Here is an 8,582-nt window from a genome sequence, read left to right as displayed (position 1 = left end):
GTCATAAGGTAATAGAATAAGCCAATCTGAGCAGAATGGTATGTATGTGTATTAGGCTAAATCTAATTTTAAATTACTAATCCATTTGAGCTATGCAGCTCACATTACAGAGGATGGAGGATTTAGCGTTGCATATGTAGAGACTCAAGAAAATTTGTTATGTAAATGAACCATAAGTACATAGTGCTTACACAGTGGTGAATTCAACAGGCTCACAATCCCCCACAGAGCTCCCAGGCTAGTGAGGGAGAAGAAAAGAGGCAATTCTAGAGAATTCTTTGACAGAAAACAAAAACAAAAATAAAAGCCCTCCACCAGGCTGTAAGATCAGACAGGCCAGACAGCCAATTCAGGCGTGCAGAATTGGGAAGGTTTCTAGGAGGAAGTCCTCCTGAAGTGAGCCCCTAAAGGCCATGTGGTTGTCAGCCATTGAGGTGGCTGAGGGGAAGAAAGAACACTGCAGTCCAGGAGCCTGTGCTTGGAGGGACGTGTTGAGGCAAGACCCAGCCAATCATGAGGTCCTCCTGAAGTCTCATTGGGAGGTTTGGGTTTTAAACTAAGAACGGTGGGAGCCAAGGAAGGTTTTAAGCAGGTGAGTGATATGATCAGATCTGGATTTTAGAAAAACCGTTCTCCATTTGGAGCTTATTTCCTATTGATACTCATAGCGAACCTCTCTACTTAACATTTTGCAAATGGTGATGACCATTACTGAAGGCATCATTGTCTTTTTATAATACAGGAGTACAATATTGGCATTATTATGTGATGCATGCTGCTTCATTTTAAATGATCATGATGCTTATAAAATAATTATAATAATTATAAATAATATTATTAAATTACTATTTAAACATATATTTATTAATTATGTCATTATTTAAATATAAATTTACTTAATCTATATTATTCAAATGTAAATATTGTTATTATTTAAAATGATAATGATGATGATGATGATGACTATAAATAACAAATGTTTGTTACAAGCTCTTAGAATGTCACCAACAGTGCTAAGCTTTTTTAAAAAATTTTTTTTAATTTTAATTTTTTTGCTTTTTTAAAAATATAAATTATCTAATTGAATACCTTAGAAAACTAATTTTCACCAGAAGGAGTGAGGGAGTACTCTAAAGCTTTGTACTTACCAACCAGGCCACTGGAGATCAGACACGTCAGGCAAGCATCGTGACCTAGTTTGTGTGTGCAAAGAAACTGGATACTAGTGTAGCCTCTTACTGAAGGGGTGTTTGCCACATTCCTGCAGAGTGGTTTAAGGAACTTTAAAATATGTGCTATTAGTGTCTCTCCTTCATGGAAGAGGGTGCTGAGGGTCAGATTGAAATCACCTGTGTAGGTCATCCAAGAAACAAATGGCAGAGTCAAAATTCCAGGGCTGGCTGTTAAAGGAACTTCAAACTCAACCCAATTCGTTAGAGACAACAATGATTAAAAACTTAGACTTGGTGACATTGGAACATCTTCATTTTAATGAAGAGTCTTGTGGAAAAGGTGAAGGTGAAGAAGGCGACCAGATTCACTCTGTATCAAGGCAGAAGGTTGTGAGCCATGGGGTCAAAGAGCGGCTTTTCCAATACCATTGGACAGGGAACGGGATCTGGACAATTTGGCCAGTGGCCTATCTGACCTATATAATAATACCACAAGCATACACGGGATTTTATCCCAGTGCAACAATGGAAGTGGCTTCTTCCCCCATATATTTTCCCAGCCTTAATTGTGTTTTACTAGTGCATGCCCCTCTCTGGGAAATTGCATATCACCTCCTAATCACATGTGTGATGATTGCTTTAGCTGAAGATAACATTATGCTCCTGTTAATTGCCTGCTTATCTGGGCTGACATTTCTTAGCCCACACAGAAAGCCCATAACTTTCTGCTCAAGAATATTTTAGTACCGCTAAATGAGCATATAACTGTTGACATACTAAATAAAAGGATTGACTCACACGTTACCCTGGAACCAGCGCTGTATTCTTAGATGGTGTCACCTTACAGAGCTCCTGTGTCCTTAAAAAGAATCTGCCTCCTGGACTCTCATGAACTTTTGCATCCCGTCCCTCTGATTCTAGAGGCATGCTAAATGGTAACAACGGAAAATGAGATGTTGTCACGTGGGAAAGCTAGCAGGATAGGCTAAAGAAAGCAGAGAACTTCCTCCCGGATAATTGGATTGAACATCTTCTGCATAGCGCCAACTTGAACTGGAGGGGAAGACAAAATTGATTTTTGTGTGGCTCGCTGGCTGGGCCCGCCGTGAGGTGGTGTGGAGCATCCTGCTGCTCTGATAGCTCTGCTTCTCCTCCTATGACAGTCCTCTCTCCCCTCTTTAGCTCTGGTTGTAGCACAGGCCACAAATAAATTGCTAACATTTAAGTGCATCTGTTGCAAAGACAGAAGCACAGAGGACACTGGGGAAATTTCAAACTAAATTTCAGGATTGAGCTCATAAAAGCATGCACCATCTGTGGGATTCTGCTCAGATGCATCAGTATAATGGAGGGGGCCATGGAAAAGAGAAAAGAGAGAGGGGGGGATTGTTGTAGCTGGATTGCAGACTCGAGTTTCTCGGCTCACTTCGGTTCACAGGTGGCACTTGGGCCAGGGAGGATCTCCACGCCTTTCCTCACACCGAGCGGTCTGGCCCTTGGGGAGTTAACTTCACAGATAGGTAGGTTACTTCAAATTCCACTGTACCCCTGCGTCTCAACCCAGCACCCCCACACTCCATGCCTTTCCTGGCCCTGGGCAAATATCCAAGCCTTCCCGTCTTTCTTCCTGTTGGTTTGGTGGAGGAGGCCGGTGGCCGAGTCTAGCTCTTTCTCTTATCATCCCTATGGGAAAACTGAAACAAAAACAAAAACAAAACAACCCCCCCCCAGATCATTTTTCTGATAAGCACTTTACATTTCTATAGTGCAGGAAAAGAGAAGTTCCTTCAGAATCCCTTTATAGATGATCGCTCTCATTGTCTAACAAGCTTTTCATTGTTTGTGGTTCCCATTTCCCTGAACAGTTCAGGGCACTTTGGAAAAAAATTTCTATTCAGCACTTTTCCACTCATAATTCAAGAAAAAAGAGTCATGCAGTATAATAAGGATAATTAGCTCCAACGGAAAATTATAAGCTTGGCACGGCAGAGCCCCTCCACTGTGCACAGTATCCATTTATCGTTCTGTGTACTCTGTATCAAGGCTAATCGCTACTTCTGTAATTACTAACCTGTTGAAAGAACAAAGGAAAAATGCAATGCAGTACTTAAATAAATAACGCTGTTTCTTCCAATACCATCTCAATAAAACTCTTTTAGAACAGAAGCTGTCTTCACCATCTTCCAGTTAAAAACTGCTGTTGTCTGTCCTCAAAAGTATGATCAGCTATTCTAAGAGTGATTTTCAGCGAGCATGTATGGAAGTGGGGCTTGCATTTCTTTCATTTAGATTCTTGTAAAACAAAGATAGCTCGGAGTGATGATCTCATGCTTAATGAGGTTCAACATTTACGCGGTACGCTTCCTTTTTATTAATTTGTTAACCTTGGCACAGAGTGGGAACAGGCCCTGCGTAAATGACCATATGCTTCCCCTGTTAATGCATCTTAATCCAGACCAGCAGACACTTGTCTTCTCCCTCACAGAAGAGATGTTGCTGATTATGCCAAACCCAAGTGGAGAAATATGGAGACAAATATAGTTCTCTCTCTCTTTTCTAGGGGCGTTGCACATTGGGAAGTTTTAAAACACAGGTTCTAATGTTCATTCATTTCATCCCTCATTTACTCGCCTATCCCTCTTGATTCTGCTCATGATTATTTCCTTTCTATGCATGCTGTGGACCCTGTCTACCAGGAAATAATGCATGCTCTTTGGGACCATGCACGAACCAGGAGGGTTGTGGATTGTGGCTTTTCAAGGTGGTAGAGGATCCTGTCTCAACTCACCGGCCTCTCTGAAGAGAATTCTTGGACCTCAGAAGTAACAGGTTTACACAGAAAGTGCCTACCCCAGACACACACAGTTAGAGGCATTTATTCTTCAATCCAAATGGTGTTCTTCCCTTCGTCTCTTATCAAAAGATAAAAATGAGAGATGTTGTTAAAGAGATGGCTGGAACGTTGTCATTAGTCTGGGAGGAGTTAAAGAGAACAAGGAATGTCCAAAAACTGAGAACCCATTCTGCTTTCTAGAAAGAGAATGAAAATGAATTCTGGTCAAGATGCTAAAATGGCTTACTTTGAGAAGAAGTGGTGATCACCAGAAACCTGCACGGATTCACTAAGAATAAATCATGTCAAATAAAATTGATTTCTCTCATTGATAATGCACCAGGCTTGCAGATAAGGAAATAAGCTAGACTTTTGGGACTTCATTCTTAGTCTGTATTTGGACCTTCACTAAAAATTTCGCAAAAGCATCCATCAGAATCTTGTTGAGAAGTTGGCAGATTATTAGCTAAATGTTAGTACTGGCCATTATTAGTAGTACAATCAAGCTAGGAAGACTGGAGGTGGGTGTTTTGTTTTGCTTTGTTTTGGAGGTGTTTAAGAGAGAAGAAAACAAGGCAATGCAGAATTAGGCAGTATATCCACGAGAAACAACAGGAAAAAAAAACAGATTTCTTTTGGGCAGAAAAGAAAATGTCTTTAAATATGTATATAATTATTATGCAGAATGCTGATAAGGTTTCTGTATGGCACCAATGAGTAGCACTTGAACCACACTGGAACCCACATTCCAGTTCAATCATTGGAGCTATCCACAGATGGAATGGGTTGCCTCAGAAGGTTCAGCGAACACCCCAGTATTGTATAAACTATAAGGATCTTTTGGATTATCCATGAAAATGACCTTGGCAGTGGCCACTTTACAATAGAATATTGTAGAATTATACAGTCTACAGCACCTTCACATATCAACCGGTCCTAAATCCCTTCCTGGCAAGCTGAAGCCTGAGGCCATGTCCCTGTCAGAGTTTTAGGACAAGGGGTTGAGTATGATTGAACTGGTCTAGTCTAGAACTCTTGAGTGTGGATCAAAAAGGATCCGGACACTACATTTTGGCTGAAGGCCATCTTGGGAAGTTCTAAGTACTTGGAAGAAGATTATGTGGGAAGGGCAAGGGGAGGAGCAGAAGGTCCTCATCAGAGCAGTCTGTAATTGGGGTTGGATGGCAAATAACAGAATGCAGGGAAACACAGAGGTTCCATCTGTGAACACAAGGAGGGAGACTTGGGGGAGGTCTCCCTTAGACCTGTCTTGTCAATGAGGCAGACACAGAGCTCTTAAGGACGCTGAGACAGTTCCAAAATTACTACACATTATCCTCATGGCTACCATCTTGAGTGGAGGCAACACATTTTTGTCCTCATTTTCAGAATAGGAAACCCAGGATGGGACTCGGAGATGATATAAAATTCCCCCAGCCACATAGCAAGGATAAGGCAAAGCCAGGCATATGATATAGGTCTCCTGACTCCACTGGACAGTATCAGGTGGAGGTAGATGTGAGAACACAGATAGCAGACCAATAATTAGAGATAAACGAGTCTTACTTCTGGGGCATCCTCTTGTCCTGACTTCTATAATTTTTGCTGCTTTAGGTAACTGTAAAACCATATAGGTCTCCCTTTCAATCCACCCACAGGCCTACCTATCTGATATATTTTTGGGATAGAGTTCATTATGCTACTAGTTCTTTATGGGGATTCTTTCTTAATATCCTCCCAGATGGATATTCATTTGCCCCTGTTAATAATTACAGACGGAAGGAAATTGCCCTAGCCTCTGAGGAGTGGGGCATTTGCAACTACTCATTTGCAATTAGACAGCTTACAGCCATCAGTCTAAAAGTAAATTGAAGAGTCTTTCTGCATTTTGCAGCCAGATTCCCAAGTGGAGGCTAGGCCCAAGTGTTTAGGAGTATCTTGGCTCACTAAGTCACCTGGGCACTGTCATAATTATTTTGGAAAGAAAACTCTCCCCTCACATTTACATTTACATCTTTAAAAGCAAACAATTTGCCAAATCACTTATTGAGGTTAATCAAATATTACCATGAAGAAACCAGTGCTTATCCTTCTAAAAATGCTTTTTTACAAAACTGGAAAAGGCATAGCTACAGATAATAGATTAACACAAAGATATGAATATGTAAAGAGGACAAACTAATCACTCCGAGGCATAAATTATTTCAAAGAAAAACCAAATTACTGTTTGTGATAATTAGAAGAGAGTTTCTGACTTTACAACCATTCTAAGTAGGGCACTGTGCTCTTTGGAACACGAGTCTTAGCTTCCAAAAGATTGTTGAGGCTCATGTTGAGTTAGAGAGATGAGGAAAGAATTTTTGGCAGAGTTTTCTTCTCACCTTAGTTGAGCATTTCATGAGCTGTCAGAGGGGTAGGGAGGCACTAACTCTGAATTTCTGGGATTTTAAAAATAATTTATTTATTTATTTGAGAGAGAGAGAGAGCAGAGGGAGTAGCAGAGGGAAAGAGAGAGAGAGAGAAGCAGACTCCCCACTGAGTGCAGAGCCCTATCCAGGGTTCCATCCCATGATCCTGAGATCCTGAGATCCTGACCTGAGCCAAAATCAAGAGTTGGATGCTCAGCCGACTATGACATTCAGGTGCCCCTCCTAGGAGTTTTGTTGTGCTTGTTTTAGGGGGGCATTAGGAGTTTTTGGAAAACCCTTGCTGTATAATTTGTCTGGTGTAGGTAATTATGAAAAGAAGAAGATAATTCTGAAAGCCTTGAGGAACAAAGAAGATGGCAATGTTCAATTTAAACCAGACTCGGGAACAGATAGTTGAACTTCCCTCTTACCATTTTCATTCTGCCTCTAAATGTCTTCTTCCTTTTCCATCAATCCTACTCAACACACATGTTCTATCTCAATTTCCAGTTCACTTAAATAGATATCTCATTGCTCCATGTCACACTAATTGATAGAATTATGGGAATATTTCCTTGTTATTTTATTGTGGGAGATATAAACATTTTTAAGATAACACTTCTCATCTAGTTAGGAAGACTGTACTGTGTAAAAATGGAGCCAAAGAGACCATCGGATAATCCAGTGAGAGACAATGGTAAGTTCCTGGCAGTGGGTGCAGACAACCGGAGCTATATAAATTAAAAAAAAAAAAAAAAAGAGAGAGATTCTTTGGGCTCAGGCAGTCAAGAAAGGCTTCCTGAAGATGAGCATTGAGTTGAGCAATCCATGGTGGCTCAAGTTCATATACAAGGCAAGTTCATGAAACTATACCCAAGAGGCTTACACAAGTGTTATACTCGAATGTGGCCATTTGATTGCAAAATGACTCAGTCCAACTGCTATGTACTTAGTCTATTTGTACATACTGGACATTCTTTGTTCTCTGCCTATGCCCCCAGCACACCTCAATGGACCTGTTGATATAGTATTTTCTGTAATTGTAGTTGGATTCAGGATGGGAGGCCAGATTTAGGTGAGCCAAGGCAAGATAGAACCAATGATGAGAAGCCATTTCTCTGAAAATAGTTGAGCTGTCAGGAGCACAGCAAAGTTAGAATCAAAACCAAAGCATGAGGATAGAACTCAGGTGGAACTAGGTGGAGTAGGGCGCCAGCAATCATGGAGACATATGGACATCTCAAAACTAAGTCTGCCTTCCACAGACTTCTGTCTCATGAACTTCATGCTGAAGTAAAACCACAGCAAGAATTAAGTAGTCTAGATTCAGAAACAAGGAGTGATTCCTTAGAAGAGCAGCCATTTAGATTATGCTGGTGTAGTGAAGTGTGTGGAGCAAAACATGGAGGCCAACCTTCAAACTCGCTTCTGCTTTTGGGGGTCTTGTAGTTTACTTAGTTCAATTCTAGACAGTAGAGCCAGACAATATGTGTTATATTTAAAAATTCGTTGTGGGGATCGGTCCTGACATCTGCTCATGGGAGCTCTCAGAGTGCTGAGGTATGATCTAATGGGCACCTCCCAACCCCCACCCTCCAGAATCCCCTGTGCCCACTGGAACTTTCCAGATAGGCTAACTGCAGTATTCATGTTCTCAATGTATGCAAACTTTATGATTTTCAATGAAAGTGCTCATGTAAGACCTTTAAAACCAAGACCTGTGTGTTCTTCATGAAAATGTAAGAGTCCATGACATTTAGGGTAACAGAAGGAGTTGCTCTGATATTCTTTGCTAAATTTACAAGACTTGGCTAAAACCCCAAGCGTCTGTCCCATCACGGTGGCGTATTAGTCACTCGTTAAGAGATTTAATGTACTGTATTCTGCAGTGTGAGTGTGGTAAATGCCATGAACTATGGGACTGGTGGGCAGATCCGTTGCCCAGATTCAAGCTTAAGCCAGTTTTCAATTTTTTTTTCACTATTGACTATATGGAGTCACTTAGTTTAACTGAGCTGAGACCTAAGCATTCAGATCCTTTGTGAGAGGAACAGCAGAATCCCAGAAGGGAATCCTAGAGTATCCATTATAGTTAGAACAGTCTATTAAAGATTGTCTAGGATGGCATTCTCAAAACATTTTCTTGCTAGTTCTGAAGGCAGCAACATA

At 40.9% G+C, this 8,582-nt stretch overlaps 1 long non-coding RNA gene across 3 annotated transcripts in view; it reads left to right on the top strand.

Annotated features, from left to right (window-relative positions):
• Nucleotides 1-233: 233 nt before the first annotated feature.
• Nucleotides 234-8,582, top strand: part of LOC140626045 (uncharacterized) — a 45,260-nt gene continuing 36,911 nt past the window's right edge. For all 3 annotated transcript variants that reach the window (XR_012025294.1, XR_012025292.1, XR_012025293.1), the window contains exons 1-2: nt 234-592; nt 2,611-2,692. This is a non-coding gene — a long non-coding RNA (uncharacterized lncRNA). The remainder of the gene's footprint in view (nt 593-2,610; nt 2,693-8,582) is intronic.

The sequence above is a fragment of the Canis lupus genome, chromosome 37, assembly GCF_048164855.1.
Source record: "Canis lupus baileyi chromosome 37, mCanLup2.hap1, whole genome shotgun sequence".
NCBI lineage: Eukaryota > Metazoa > Chordata > Mammalia > Carnivora > Canidae > Canis > Canis lupus.
The sequence above is the reverse complement of the archived record's forward strand: the minus strand, read 5'-3'. Positions and strand labels throughout refer to the sequence as shown.